This window comes from Neophocaena asiaeorientalis, unplaced genomic scaffold (assembly GCF_003031525.2).
Source record: "Neophocaena asiaeorientalis asiaeorientalis breed wild unplaced genomic scaffold, Neophocaena_asiaeorientalis_V1.1 scaffold114, whole genome shotgun sequence".
Classification (NCBI taxonomy): Eukaryota; Metazoa; Chordata; class Mammalia; order Artiodactyla; family Phocoenidae; genus Neophocaena; species Neophocaena asiaeorientalis.
This window is the reverse complement of record NW_020173116.1, coordinates 11,400,183-11,416,270: the sequence shown is the minus strand read 5'-3', so window position 1 is coordinate 11,416,270 and position 16,088 is coordinate 11,400,183. Positions and strand designations below refer to the sequence as shown.

The following is a 16,088-nucleotide window of genomic DNA, read 5'->3' as shown; positions in this document are numbered from 1 at the left end:
AAACACATGAAAGGATGCTCAACATCACTAATCATTAGAGAAATGAAAATCATTAGAGAAATGAAACTACAATGAGGTAACACCTCACACCAGTCAGAATGGCCATCATCAAAAAATCTACAAACAATAAATATTGGAGAGGGTGTGGAGAAAAGGGAACCCTTTTGCACTGCTGGTGGGAATGTAAATTGATACAGCCACTATGGAGAACAGTATGGAGGTTCCTTTAAAAACTAAAAATAGGGCTTCCCTGGTGGTGCAGTGGTTGAGAGTCCGCCTGCCGATGCAGGGGACACGGGTTCGTGCCCCAGTCTGGGAAGATCCCACATGTTGCGGAGCGGCTGGGCCCGTGAGCCATGGCCGTTGAGCCTGCGCGTCCGGAGCCTGTGCTCCACAACGGGAGAGGCCACAACAGTGAGAGGCCCGCGTACCGCAAAAAAAAACCCCAAAAAACTAAAAATAGAAGTACCATATGACCCAGCAATCCCACTACTGGACATATACCCTGAGAAAACCATAATTCAGAAAGAGTCATGTACCACAATGTTCATTGCAGCTCTATTTACAATAGCCAGGACATGGAACCAACCTAAGTGTCCATCAACAGACGAATGGATAAAGAAGATGTGGCACATATATACAATGGAATATTACTCAGCCATAAAAGAAATGAAATTGAATTATTTGTAGTGAGGTGGATGGACCTAGAGACTGTCATACAGAATGAAGTAAATCAGAAAGAGAAAAATAGCTCTTTTCACTCTCAGACATGGACACACCACAGAAGGATGTTATTATCAAGTCAGATGCACCCGACACCCTATTAGTGCAGAAGCATCCAGATTATATAGCATCCTATGGCTCAAAGAAAGATGATTACAAATACTGTGTATCTGAATATTTGAGAATGAGTGGCATCTATTGGGGTCTGACTGTAATGGATCTCATGGGACAGCCACATCGCATGAATAGAAAAGAAATTCTGACATTTATTAAGTCTTGTCAACACGAGTGTGGTGGAATAAGTGCTAGTATTGGACATGATCCTCATCTTTTGTACACTCTTAGTGCTGTCCAGATTCTTACTCTCTATGACAGTATTAATGTTATCGATGTAAATAAAGTTGTAGAATATATTCAGAGTCTACAGAAAGAAGATGGTTCTTTTGCTGGAGTCTTTGGGGAGAAATTGATACAAGATTCTCTTTTCGTGCGGTGGCAACTTTGGCTCTATTGGGGAAGCCGGATGCTATTAATGTGGAAAAGGCAATCGAATTTGTTTTATCACGTATGAACTTTGATGGTGGATTTGGTTGCAGGCCAGGTTCTGAATCCCATGCTGGGCAGGATTCCTGGCTATTACTAGTCAGTTGCAGCGAGTAAATTCTGACTTACTTGGTTGGTGGCTTTGTGAATGACAGCTTCCATCAGGTGGACTCAATGGGAGGCCAGAGAAGTTACCAGATGTGTGCTATTCTTGGTGGGCGTTGGCTTCCCTAAAGATAATTGGAAGGTTTCATTGGATTGACAGAGAGAAACTGCACAGTTTCATTTTAGCATGTCAAGATGAAGAAACGGGAGGATCTGCGGACAGGCCAGGAGATATGGTAGTTCCTTTTCATACTCTATTTGGAATTGCTGGATCGTCACTTTTGGGAGAAGAACAGATTAAACCTGTTAGCCCTGTGTTTTGCAAGCCTGATGCCTGAGTGAATGTTCAGCCTGAGCTAGTGAGCTAGATTAGACCCCTTGATGCAAAAGTCATTTAGTGTGGTTTTACTGTTTTAACATTTCAGTATTTGAAGCGCTTAACAAACTTCATGACTGCCGTGTTAATATTTTGTACATGAATTATGTTGATTTTAATAAATTATATAATTATACATATTGTGAATTAAAGACCTGTATCGTATCTAGCTTTCTGTTTTTTTCTGGAATGCTGTTATTCTGAGTGTAATGTTTTGTTTATACTTCAGTGTATTTGTTACCTTGTTTGTCCCCATAACAGCAAACTGAGTTGAACTCTATTTAGCTGATGAAGTCTTGTGTTCTGATTTTCCCATGTACTCCCTTGATATGTTATATATAACTATAGTTAATATAAATTGATTTTTGTCAGTGAGAATGTTAACTGATAAAGAATTGATCAACCCCATAGGAATTAAAAGATGAAAAAAAAAGGAAAGAGAAAAATAAATACCGTATGCTAACACATATATATGGAATCTAAACAAACAAACAAAAAGGTTCTGAAGAACCTAGGAGCAGGACAGGAATAAAGACGCAGACGTAGAGAACGGGCTTGAGGACACGGGAGGGGGGAAGGGTAAGCTGGGACGAAGTGAGAGAGTGGCATGGACATATATACACTACCAAACACAAAATAGCTAGCTAGTGGGAAGCAGCCGCATAGCACAGGGAGATCAGCTCGGTGCTTTGCGACCACCTAGAGGGGTGGGATGGGGAGGGTGGGAGGGAGACGCAAGAGGGAGTAGATATGGCGATATATGTATATGTTTAGCTGATTCAGTTTGTTATAAGCAGAAGATAACACACCATTGTAAAGCAATTATACTCCAATCAAGATGCTAAAAAAAAAAAGGAATGTATTGAGCATCTATTATGTGCTAAGTCAAAGTAAGCATAACAGCTACAGCAACAGAAAAGAGCACCTTATAAATTTGCTGCGTGTTGGATAGAAAAACATACGTATATGCATGTCATCCCATTGAAATGTAACACTCCTTAAGACAAATCCTAAATTCACTATCGTTGTTTCCTAGCTCCGTGAGCTTAACTCCCAGCTCATTAATTTAGTTTTTTTGTTTTCTAATATACATGTTAAAGGCTCTGATTTTCCCCGTAACCGCTTCTTTAGCTGCGTTCCAAGAGTTATATGTTGAATTTTCATAACTACTAGTTTTAAATGTTTTATAATTTCCATTGAATTTTCTCTTTAAATTAGGACATATTTAGAACTGTGCCATTTAGTTTCAATATACATGGGAGAAGTGGTTTGGCTATCTTTTTATCGGTGATTTCTACTAATCACTAATCCTGCATTGCTTTCAGAGAACATGGGCCTTTATGATATTGAATCGTTAAATTTGTTGAGACTTCCTTTGTGGCCTACAGCGTGATCAAGTTGTGACAATGTTCCATCTGTGCTTGGAAAAAATGTGTGTCATCTATTTGACAAGTGCAGGAGCCTAAATGTTACCCCCTAGAGTTAGTCTGTTTTAAATGTTTGTGTTTTTTTTTTCAAATTTGGAGGGCCTTAATTTCGGGTCTGCTTTATCTGTTCCGTTTCTGAGAGATATGCTTTAAAATCTCCTGCTGTGATTATAGATTTGTCAATTTTCCCATGTAAATCCATCAATTTTAGCTTTGTAATTTTAAGATTATACTATTAAATAGGTATAATTTCATGATTTTTATATCTTTTTGGTGTATTTGTTTCTTCATTTACATGAAAAATTTCCACCTTCAATTCTCTCAGGTTTGATACTAATATTACAAGAGAAGCCTTCCTTTTGTTAATATTTACATGCTATACCTTTTTCTAGTTATTTTCCTCCTGTTGATATCTCTATGCTGGAGGCTTATCTCCTTTAAATGGACATTGTGATAGTCTGTGATTTTGTTTTTTTCAATCTGAGCGTCTCTTTAATCTGTTTACTTATATTATGATTACTAAAATACTTGGATTCATTTCTAGCATCTATTTTGTGGCGGTTTTCTTATTTACTATAATTTCTTTTGACTTTTCTTTCTCTTTTCCTATCATGCTGGATATTCTTGCTTTGCCTTTCAGATTCAATGTCCACCCAACTCTTGTGCCCTAGGGACTAACCTCCGTGGATTACCAACGTAGCCCACTTCCTTTCGGCTTTTGGCTGCATCGAGCCAATGGAAACCCCAGCAGGTACTGGAGGACAAGTGGAGAGGAAAGTCGGGCCATCGGTTCCACCAGCTCCCTCTCTGCAGGTCTGCGTTCCTCTGATGGAGAGAGCAGCTCATGTCGGTGGCCCTCTGGCAGGCACAGGTCCTGCTGGGTACCAATCACTCCTTTCCTTGGCCCCTTCAGGTCTGGGAGAGCTAAAACTCCCCATCATTGTAACAGAGTAGTTCACATTGCTTTTTAGTCCCTCACTACCCTTTGTAAATAAAATGCGTTTTAACAAACTCTTTTCCAGGTACCCCTTTTGGGTGTGCCATCTGTTTCTGGACAACCCCCTGACCCGCACACTACTTTCCATTGAATAGATCCCATTGTCTTAAATCTCTTTTGTGGAAGAGACTAGCAGTCGGTCATACAAGTCCTACTCCATTAGGACTGGCTGGCCTAGAGTTTCTCTCGAACATGTTATTTTCATGATATTTTTCTCTGGGTGTAATAAACTTATGGAACAAAAACCCCTTAGACCACTTTATAGATGGATTAAGTAAAAATCAGTAATATTTAATTCCAATTTCTGGTGGCTATCGAGGTACACATCCAAACCCTTCTGTGACACAGTCCTAAGGGCCAACTCTCTGAGATATGCAGATAAGATGCAGGGAGGAATGGAGTGGAATTCATGATCTGTCACTCAATCAGCAAACATGTATTGAACATTTACGACATGAAAGGCCCCGCACTAGGGAAGGTATTGGGAAGGATGGCAAGGTGTCAGTTGTTCAGGAAATAACTAAATGACCAGAACGTTTACACCTGTTGTCTCATTTCATCTTTCCACCAGGTAGAGATGATTGCTGCCTGATTGACAGATGAGGTAACCAAGCCTGGACGCAGCGACTTACCCAGGGTCTTAGGACCACCACGGGGCTGAGCCAGGCGTTTGCCCCGGTCTCAGTCCCAAGACCAGTGCATTTCGCTGCGTCCAGGAATGGCTTTCAATCCTCCAAGTGCTTTACATCTGGGAGGAGAGGAGATATAAACAGATGAACAGTGAAATCGTAGTATAAGCCCAGCTACGTGAGTTGACGTGGGCTGGGAAGCTTTGTGCAGAAAGGGGACAGAGGAAGTCAGGGGGGTGGCCGTCCAGGCAGGATGAGGGGCACAAGCACGGACCCGGGCAGGTCTCAGTTCCGATGGGCCCGTCAGGGGCAAGTAGGACACAGTGTCCACCTCCTCAGATGCTCTGGGTTTGGTTTCATCGTGTTCGTGCTTTCTCTCCCCATTCCTTTTATCTGAAGCTGGGGCATGTGGAGATGTGAGGATGGGGTGTTCTTTGAAGTGAGCTCCCTTCTTGTCCCTTAGGCTGGATTTCCAGCAAGGCGGGAGGGAGAGGGCCGGAGTTAGGGAGAGATCTCTGTCCCAGCAGAGGTGTGACGAGCAGTGTGGAATCAGGGTGGAGCTTGGAGCCAGCATTTCTAGAATGCTCACCGTGGGCTAGCTCCTGGTGGGCAGAGAAGAGGTAGGGAGCAGGGCGGCTGGTGGACTTTTGGAGTAGGAGAGCTAGAGGGCCAGGGAGGAGCCTTGGCTGGCAGGGTGGTGGGCCCCCCCCGAGCCATCACTCCCTGCCCCTACCTCACAGGGTCCCAGGAAGGGAACCGCCAGGGAGCCCTGGGCTGTCATCCAGCCCCAAGCATGGCAAAAGGCAACTCCAGTAAGTAGGGCACTGCGGTGACCACACCAGACGGGGGAATCAGGACAGCTCAGCTCAGTTCCCTTTTCCTCCCGGTGGTCACACCCTCACAGGTCAAATCACATCACCACCTCAGCCCTGGAATTCCCGCCAGGAGGGGAGGTGGTGCACTCCTGACTAAGCTCCCGCCTGCGAGGCAATCACATGCCTGCAGACCACAGGGAAGGGCCTTTGGTGGCACCTACTTCCTCTTCTTTCTCTGGACGGCATGGGGGGTGGGGATTGTGAGCGGTGAGGTGAGGAGAGGATGCCAGCCGGGGAAGCCCGTGTGTCAGATGCAGATTTGCTTGTAAGTTTCCAGCTCCGTGCAAAACACACATGTCCCAAAGTAACACACCGTAAGTAACACCTTTTAAAAAGGGAAGACAGTTTCATTCAAAACTTGCTACCCAGATACTGAAAACATTTTGGTGAATATCTTTGGAAAGTTTGCTGTCCTTTTTACAATAAGTATTTTCCCAAATGTCTATGGGTAAAGTACAGTACTCACATATTTATCTAAATATAAAAATATAAGAACGGAACTCTATTACACATTCTGCTTTGTAATCCATTTTTTCCCTCACTCAATAATATATGATGAACATCTTCCATGTCATTAAATATTATTTTACAATGTATTTAATTGTTGCATATCTCTCTTTTTTTTTTTTTTTTTTTTTTTTTTATTTTACAATGTATTTAATTGTTGCATATCTCTTTTTTTTTTTTTTTTTTTTAATTTTTTTGGCTGCGCAGCATGTGGGATCTTAGTTCTCCCATCGGGTATCGAACCCGTGTCCTCCGCATTGGAAGCGTGGAGTCTTAACCACTAGACCACCAGGAATGTCCCATACACTCTAAATTCCTGTTGACCACTTGCCCTCTGTCTAACCCCCCTCAGTTTTCACTCTGTATCACTGGTCCTAAGGGACAAAGGAAGAGAGATGAGAACCACTCCCCTCTGGGCCTCACAGAAGCTCTGGAAGAAGCTGGCTCCCCCAGATCCAGTGAGAAGAAAGGAAGTATCAGGAGACTAAGAGACCTGGCTTTCTCCTTCAGCCTTGATAGCCTAGCCTCAGGGGAGGGGAGTGTGAGGCGCAGACAGTGCTTAATGCAAAACCCAACAAAAGGGTAAGAGTGGCGGGACCCGGACCAGAGATCCCCCCGGCAGGGCTCTCATTTGGAAGGAAGGCCGGCAACAAGCACAGAGTTGAATCTACTGATTCCCAGGTGTGACTGACGGATTCACATTCCCTAAATGGTCCCCAAAGGACATTGCTTTTGAAAAGGGCTGTTGTCACACCAAAGAATCCTTAACTGCTTGAGTTTTCGGAAACGCAAGCTAATATATTTGGTCACTGCATCTTCCTGGGCTAACCCAGCGTTTCAAAACTTCCGTCACGGCAACATACGGGCTGAAGGTAGAGACACACAAAGCACCTCAAAGAAAACGGAGATGAGAAAAATGCATTTTCTTCAAAGAGCTCGTTGTCTAGTGTGGGTTCAGGAGAAACGCAAGAGGACCAGGGGCAGCGCAAGGCAAGGGACAGGCACGGCCTCTGAGCCAGACTGTGGAGGTGGAGCGGGTGCAGCCCTAGGCCACCGCTTGCCAGTGCAAGTAGCCCTGTGCGAGGTTACCAGCCCCGCTGAGCCTCAGGCGACAGAAATAGAGCCTGGCCCTGGGCGAGTGGGAGGTTTAAAGGATGAAAGCACACCAGCCCTTGCAGGACGTGTGGGCTGACCGGAAAGAAGCCATCAGACCGAGGTCAGAGGCCAGGAAACACTTGGAAGAGGGAGGCCCTGGCGTTTGGAGAGTTTCCACTGACACAGATGGAGAGGGTAAGGTTTCAGAGAGACAGGGCTTGGAGGGCGAGCTGCACGGAGGACAGTCAGGGGAGAGACCGGAACGTTCACGCCACACTGTGTGTCCGGATGAGGCATGAGAAGGAATTAAGTCAGGAAATCAGGGCCTAAAGTGCTGTCCTGGAGAGCTGTGCCCAGTGTGGAGGTGAGGACACGCCAAAGGCCTTGAGCAAAGTATACCATGTGCAGACGGTGACGGTAGGCGTCACCGGGCAGATGGGTGGGAGGGGAAGGGGGATGGCTGTGAGGCCCCAGGAGGCCCTGGTGGAAACCCAGGGCATTGATGGGGGTGGGGCTCAGTGGGATATGGAGGGGATAATGGAGGGGGGCTGGCCCCCTTTAGGATGTGTGACCATTTCTGAGGGGCCCTGGGCTCAGTTTTAAATATTACTCAGCCATAAAAATGAATGAAATAATGCCATCTGCAGCAACATGGATGGACCTAGAGATGATCATACTAAGTGAAGTAAGTCAGACAGAGAAAGACACATATCATATATCACTCATATGTGGAATCTAAAAAAATGATACAAATGAACTTATTTACAAAACAGACTCACAGACATAGAAAACAAATTTATGGTTACCAGAGGGGAAAGGAAGTGGGGGAGGGATAAATTAGCGGTTTGGGATTAGCAGATATAAACTACTGTATATAAAACAGATAAACAACAAGGTCCTACTGTATAGCACGGGGAACTCTATTCAATATCTTTTAATAACCTATAATGGAAAAGAATCTGAAAAAGAATATATATATATATAACCAAATCACTTTGCTGTACACCTGAAACTTTGCAAATCAACTCTATGTCAATAAAAAACAAGTGCTCTGCTGTCACTGTCTTGAAATTCTTACTAGCTTTTGACAAAGAGCCCCACCGATTTTGAACTGAGTCTCACAAAATATGCTTGAGAGGCAGACATTTGGGCTCCAGAAAGTGTTTGGACAGGGAGTGGGGCTGAGGGGAGAAGTGACTGAAAGAGCTGGGGATTCGGGTGAAGAGATGGGGAGTACGATGGTGTTTGTGTGTGTGATGGTCCAGCCGTCCCAGGGAGGCACTTGAAAACAAGTTGGGAATTTGACCCTAAAGCTCAGAAAAGAACTTTGAGACATAGTTATTTACGTGGAAATCATATCCTCTGATTAACCTTTTCTTCAAACACTCGAGAATCGCTCCACTTTATTTTCACGAGAGGCATTACTTTTGTAATTTAAAAAATGAAATTGCAGGGCTTCCCTGGTAGCACAGTGGTTGAGAGTCCGCCTGCTGATGCAGGGGACACGGGTTCGTGCCCCCGCCGGGAAGATCCCACATGCCACGGAGCGGCTGGGCCTGTGAGCCATGGCTGCTGGACCTGCGCTTCTGGAGCCTGTTCTCTGCAACGGAAGAGGCCACAGCAGTGAGAGGCCTGCGTACCGCAAAAAAAAAAAAAAAAAGAAATTGCAAAACAGATTTTAAAAAATGAAATTGACAAAAGCATTTAGTCAATAATAATACACGTGCTTTAGAAATGGGTGTAGGAAGTAACGTTAAAAAGGGTCAAGAAGCGAATCTGCAAGATAACTGTTACTGTCTCAATTATGTCCCACACCCCAAATGCCCTATGTTGAAGTCTTAACCCTCAGAACCTCAGACTGTGACTGTATTTGGAAATAAGGCCTTTACAGAGGTAATTAAGTTAAAATGAGGTCATGAAGGGGAGACCTAATCCAATAAGACTAGGGTCCTTATAAAAGGACGAGATCAGGACACAGACACACATAGGAGAGACCATGTGAAGACACAGGGAGAAGACGGCCGTCTACACACCAAGGAGGGAGGTCTCAGGAGAAACCCACCCTGCTGCCACTGTGGCCTCAGACTTCCAGCCTCCAGGTCTGAGAACATAAAATTCTGCTGTTTAAGACCCTGGCCTGTGGTACCTCGTTCCAGCAGGTCCTAGCAAACAGCCACCTTCCCTGAGAAGAACAAGAGGCAGAAAAGTCCTTGGAGACTGGCTAGAAGTGGTCAGGGAGGAAGAGGGGGAAGCAGGAGGTCAGGTCACAACGTAAACAGTGTCTGCGCGATGGCGGTGGGCGGTGGATGTCGGTTGTCAGTGAGGATGCAGGGCTTACGGAAACCTGCTGGGCTTTAACACCAGGAAGTCACTGGTGACCTTTGAAAATGTCATTGGTGCAGCAGGGGAAAACCAGGCGCAGTTAGGTTGGGGGGAAGGTGACACAATGGAGGGATGGAGAATCCTTATTTTCAAGAAGTTTCAGTATGAAGGGCAGGGACAGATAGGACAGTAGCTTGAGGGGGAACCAGAACAAAGGGAAGGACTTTTTTAGGGTGGTATGTAGGGAGTCCTAGGCGAGCATGGCTGTAGAAACCCCAGAGAGGGAACCAATCTCCATTTGTTAAATGAGTGAGAAGGAAACTCCCGGGACCGGGGGAAGGGCACCAAGCCCAGGTGGACAGCTAGCCCACGGCAGTGGCTTGGCCTGACGTCTAGCGAGGAAGGGCTTTTCCAAGTGCTGGCCGCCACTGAACTCCGCTTAGCTCCAACAGGTTCCCGTAAAGAGCCTGAGGCCTGGCTTCCTCTCCCTTCCGTCCCTTCAGAAGTCCCCTTGCAGATTTGGAGGGACGGGGACTGGCCTCCCAGCAGGCAGCACACAGGTTGTGAGCATCTGTTCCCCCATCACTTGCCCTCCAGCAGAGCAGCTGGCGCCGTGAAGCAGGCACTGAGCTGACCTACAGACCTTCGAGGTTAAGGGTGCTGGAGGAGGTTAGGGATCCCCTAGAGGGGACGCAGAGCTGCTCCCCGATCTTTCCCGGTTCTCCGCAGATCTCTAAGTTCTTCCCAGTTCCCTCAGCTCTTACATTGCCCCCCTGGCCCAGTCCTGGGCAGGTGCCTCGTTTCCTTGGGAACTGAGAGCTGAATCTCTGGGCAGCCTCAGCCCAGCACCCTGTTTCCCCTTGGCCAGTAGTTTCCAAACTTTAAAACAAATGGCTAAGCCCATCTTTCAAACAACGCCTTAGAGGAAGCCCTAAAATATCCCGGGGCTGACGGTACATTTCATCGGTATACATTTCCATCATAACCTCAGACCTCTGGTACTCACACACTGTGAAACCAGCCAGTGAGGATTACAGGCCGTTTTAATAAATGAGAAAATATCGGAACTGTAGTTGTGGGAAACCACTGCCGTCTGAAGTCAGTCTCAGCCTAGTTTATTTCCGCCGTCTGCTTTGGTCATATTGTAATAAGAAATTCCTAATTCACACAGATAAATGGCAGTACACTGTAATGATTTTTTAAAATAACCAGCCTTGTAACCTTGGGATTTAAGGAACCAACAAATGACAGATTCGTTCAGAGTCTTCACGAAGATAATTTTTCTTTGCCACACACTTAGCTTGCCGATCGGCAGTGTGTCACGTTTGTCAGTAACACATTTGAATCTATTCTACACTACAATATGCAAAATAATTTAACAATCCTTAAAGCATGAAATCCGAATCAGATATTTATGGAAACCTAAATGGAGCTTTTTATGGGACATAGATGGAAGTCCAGTACCCTTAGAACCACCTTGAGCCCCAGCCATGTCACCAAGGAACAAGCATTTAGTGAATGCCTGTTTTGTGACAGATTCTGTCCTGGGCTGGAGATAAAGGAAAAAACCAGAGCTTGCCCTCATCCACAACGAGGTCAGCCTGGAAGATGAGGTAGACCTAGAGAGAAATTCCATCAACTGAGGGGTATCCAGGAAGCTCGGGAGACAGGCGCTCGGGGGGCCTGGAGGAGTGAGTGGGGCCGGGGTAGAGTGCAGAGCAAGGATGCAGAGCAGGTTTCTAGAGGCCATAAGCTCTGAGCTGGGATAACCAGGTTACGTCATGGAGGGGGCTGCAGGGTGATGAAGAGGGGCCTCTGCTATAACCTACAGGTGATGGAAGGCCTTGTGGAGTGTTAAACAGGAGGGCTGTATAGTCAAATCTGCAGTTTCAAAGGAGCCCTTACAGTAAGTTCCCTACCTCTGAATGAGTTCTGTTCGGACAGCACGTCCGCAAGTCCCACAAAGTTAGCCTAGGTACCCAACCAACACAATCGGCTACATAGCACTGTACTGTAATAGGTTTATAATACCTTTCACACAAATAATACATAAAAAACAGACACAAAATAAAGAAAACATTTTTAACCTTACAGTAGAGTACCTTGAAAAGTACAGTACACACCAGCTACATCACTGCTGCTTTTTTTTTCTTTTTTTTTGCAGTACGCGGGCCTCTCACTGTTGTGGTCTCTCCCGTTGCGGAGCACAGGCTCCGGACGCGCAGCCTCAGCGGCCATGGCTCACGGGCCCAGCCTCTCCGCGGCACGTGGGATCTTCCCGGACCGGGGCACAAACACGTGTCCCCTGCATCGGCAGGCGGACTCTCAACCACCGCGCCACCAGGGAAGCCCTCACTGCTGCTTTTACGCTTGCTTCCGGACATCCTGGGCTTGAAATAAAGATACGGTACGACTGCACGCTATACAGTAAAGTACACAAAAGCACAACCACTCGTAAAGGATGCACGCACGTGACAATGTACGCAGACACATGAACTAACTTACACGATTGGACCTTCAAAGGCATGTTCGCATCTTTGAAAGTTCACAACTTGAAGGTTCGCATGTAAGGGACTTACTGTATATGGATTGACCCCATATATGGAGGCAGGGAGACCCCTTGGGAGACTAGTATGAGGCTATGGGTGATGGCGGCTGAGCCAGGATGTGGCCGTGGAGAGAAGCAGGGGAGGCGAGTGATTCAAGATACAGAATGGACAGGACTTGGTGACTGACCGGCTGTGGAGGGAGGAGGGGGAGGGATAGGTCAAGGAAGACCTGCCACAGGTTTCTGGCTTAGACGGTTAACTGTATAGCAAGAATGTGCGCTCAGGTCCTCTGCTTCCACAGCCCTTGAGACTGATACCACGAGAGGAGGGGCCAGCCAATCACTTGTGGTTGAGAATCACCATGATGAACATAAATCCAGAGGAAGTGTCAGAAGCCAGACAGGGCCCAGGTGAGACTTCAGGGGAGTTTTGCAAGTTTTGCTTACATTTTGTTGCTGAGAATGAATGAGCAGGGCAATCAGTGTGGGATTAATTGGTTGATGAGATTAGTCAACCAAAGGCCAGATTTCTACAAAGAATGCAGTTGCAAAATTGAGTTGCTTTCTTTTTTTTTCTTTTTTTTTGCGGTACGCGGGCCTCTCACAGTCGCGGCCCCTCCCGTTGCGGAGCACAGGCTCTGGACGCGCAGGCTCAGCAACCATGGCTCACGGGCCCAGTCGCTCCGCGGCATGTGGGATCCGCCCGGACCCGGGCACGAACCCGTGTCCCCTGCATCGGCAGGCGGACTCTCAACCGCTGCACCACGAGGGAAGCCCGAGTTGCTTTCTTTTTAAACAACACAATCCACATAATCATCGCATCCATCTAAAGGCAAACATGTTTCTCTCTGGGTTCTGATCATGGGGCGGTAACACATTTTCCAGACAGATCCTGACTTTTGTGCCGAATGGTGGAAATAGTGATTAGGTGACCTTAAGAGCAGAAAACAAAAAAAACACCAAAGTGATTCTACCGTAATGTGACTGCATCCCTGTGCATTTTGCAGAGCTTGGTAATGTTTGATGTAAAGCGTCAACTGAAGTGGGAAAGAAAAATACTACATAATCTGACTGCTGAAGTGTTGGAAGGGGAACGGGTGGGGAATTTATGTGGTTTTTAAAAAGGGAAGTTCTACCCCAAAGTGTGTCATTTCTGAAGTGAAGGAGGTTCTAATAGGCTATTAGGAGAGCCTGCACGACAGCAACTTGATGTTTTCCACACATTTATGTTTCATGATAATAAACACACAGCTTTTCGCCAAATCACACAGTGTTATTTGGATACAAAGGGACTAAAATATACCCGAAGGCTGGCTGTTCTGGGATATGGTGAAGCCAAAGGGAAACTCCTGTTTACTCTGGTAAGACAAGATTGGTTGCCCATCGGGATTTTTTTTTCATTTACAATGCAAAGTTTTCAAACTTTCAAAGACACTCTCTTGAAATTGTGAGGGGAGTGCCAGCAAAGAGAGGTTGGTCATCAATGTCACATGAAAGGAGAATTCTTTGAAGAATGCTGAAGGACAGCTTGTTAAGAAGAGTCATACAAAATCAGAGGTGCTCCCTGAGTTAATGCCTTTTCACCCAGGCCATTACTGAAACAAGTCCAATGAGGCTGGTCAAGAAGCCCAGCTTCCGTGTGCAGGGGTGGCCAGCACAGGGCGGCCACTTTCACCATGAATAGCGCCAGTGGGTCTGGCTCTGGTGTTCCTGCCACCACCTGGGAGAGAAAGGAGGACCCGAATGGCCCAGGGTCCTTGTGCAGGGTCCTCAGAAGCTTCTTCAAAGCCTCCCAGAGCTCAGGAACGATCCCAGATGGTGACAAAGCAATTCAAAAAAAAAAGGGACCAAGATTACATCATAGTCTTAACCAAAGGCTTAAGAGAAGATTGGCTCATACCTTGTGTTTGCAGTCAGAGCTCTTCTGATGACTAAAGATGAAGTTCGGCAATTGTAAATTGTCTGATATTGGATCAGCCCAGTCAAACAGGGAGCCTGCAAAAAGGGGGGGGTGGGATGTTAGCAAGTGTGGTGACAAAGACCGTGGAGTCTGGGCTGAATCCTGACACCTCTACTCACTGGCTGGTGACTTGGGCAAGTCTTTCACTCTCTGTGTGCTTTGGCTTTCCCCCCTGAAGACTGGGGGAAAGTAATGGGCAGGGTCCTTGTGAGGCCTTAGTGAGTTAGCACTTGTAAAGGCCATGTCATCCATCCCTTGGAAAGCCCCAGTGCCCCGCTGTCAGGGCTGGAGATGACCTTCCTGAGGGGCCCAACTTGGGAGCCCCAAGAGTCCGTCCACACCCCAGTACACTCTTCTGTCTTTGGTCACCGTGCCTGCTTTTCTTCCTCTACCTCCCCGATCCCCTTTCAAGCCCAAGGGCCGTCCCCGCCACCCGCTCCCTCTCCTGCCCTCACACAGCCCCGTCATCCACGGTCCCCCTGTGCCCATCCGCAGCCGTACACAGCAACCCACACAATTACACTCCAGCCCAGAGCTCTCCGCTGAGCTCCAGACCCAGGGAGCCCCTGCATACCTGGCAGGCCCCCCCGGATGCCTCAAGTGCTGCAGGATCAGTAAGCGGAAAGCCTGACTCAGACCTTTTCAAACCCACACCTCATCCCCTGCTGCGGCAAGCCGGTGAGTGACGGGTACCGTCATCCACGCAGACCTCAAAGGTTGGCCCACAGACCCCGTCAGCTGTGCCTGCACACGTCACCTCAATGACCCTGCTCACTTCTCTCCATCTCTGCCAGGGTGACCATGGGCCCATAACCTTGCTCTACTGCTGCCTTCTGACGTGCAACATGAAGCATGGCTGGGACACACTGCTTTATACAAAACGGATAACCAACAAGGACCTGCTGTAGAGCACAGGGAACTCTGCTCAGTACTCTGTAATAACCTATACCGGGGAAAGAATCTGAAAAAGAATGGATACATATGTATGTATAACCGAATGACTTTGCTGTACACCTGAAACTAACACATTGTAAATCAACTATACTTCAATTAAAAAAACAAAAACACCTGGTTGGGGAAGTAGTTAACAGGCAGGCTGGCAAATAAATTGGGAAGTTTCTTAGACTGTTGAGTGCTATGAAGAAAAGCCTACCAGAGAAACCGGCTAGAGGGTGATCCAAGAGGGGGGGGGGGGCGTGCCTCTCTGAGGAGGTGATATTTGAGGATGTCGAAGAAGATTCCAGGCCTGCCTCACATCCACAGGCCCGGAGATGGGAACAAGCTCAAAGGGTTCCAGGGTTGGAGGTGACCCCAGGCTGGAGGTCAGAGGGAGAATAGGGAGAGGAGGTGGGACGGTCTGCAGAGGCTGGTTCCCGTGCGGTTTGGGGGACTTGGGGGAGGAGCCCCAGTTTTACGTAAATGCAGCGGGCAGCCAGGGATGACTTCTGAGCACATCTGTCAGCTCTCGGGGGAATGGTTCCGGATACCAATTCCTCCAGCCCCATGTGATTCTGCCTCGGATAGAGGGCTTGCCACTTAGAGCTCTTGAGGTCGGTCATGAAATAGACGAAAGATGGCTGCCGAGATCCAGTTGGTTATTCGCTACGATCAAGGGTGACCCGCAGCGCCGGCGGGTGCCCTGACTGTGCAGAACCAGACTGGAAACCTAGGGCCATCTCGACTTCCCTCCTCCCCAGCAGTTTGTCACTGACTCTTGTTTGCCCTGCCACGCGAGCATCCCTCAAATCCGTTCACCTCACTTTCTCAGATAGGAAGTAACTAGCTAATCTTCCCCACACGGGCATCAGTCGCCACCGTCTGACCCCTAAATCTGGGGTCTGATAATGCAGAACCTGAAAGGTGGCCGCACCGCCTGCGTCAGAGACTCACGTCTGTCCTTCTGGAAGGTGTGGTCTGGTGGGCACGGCCAGGAAACCTGGACCCACGGCCTCTGGCTCTTCCTGTAAGAGCCAATCATCTA

General features: G+C 47.3%; 1 pseudogene; it reads left to right on the top strand.

Moving 5' to 3' along the window:
- The first annotated feature begins 769 nt into the window (after nucleotides 1–769).
- On the top strand, nucleotides 770–1,739 carry LOC112399039 (geranylgeranyl transferase type-2 subunit beta pseudogene; annotated as a pseudogene).
- The last annotated feature ends 14,349 nt before the right edge of the window (nucleotides 1,740–16,088 follow it).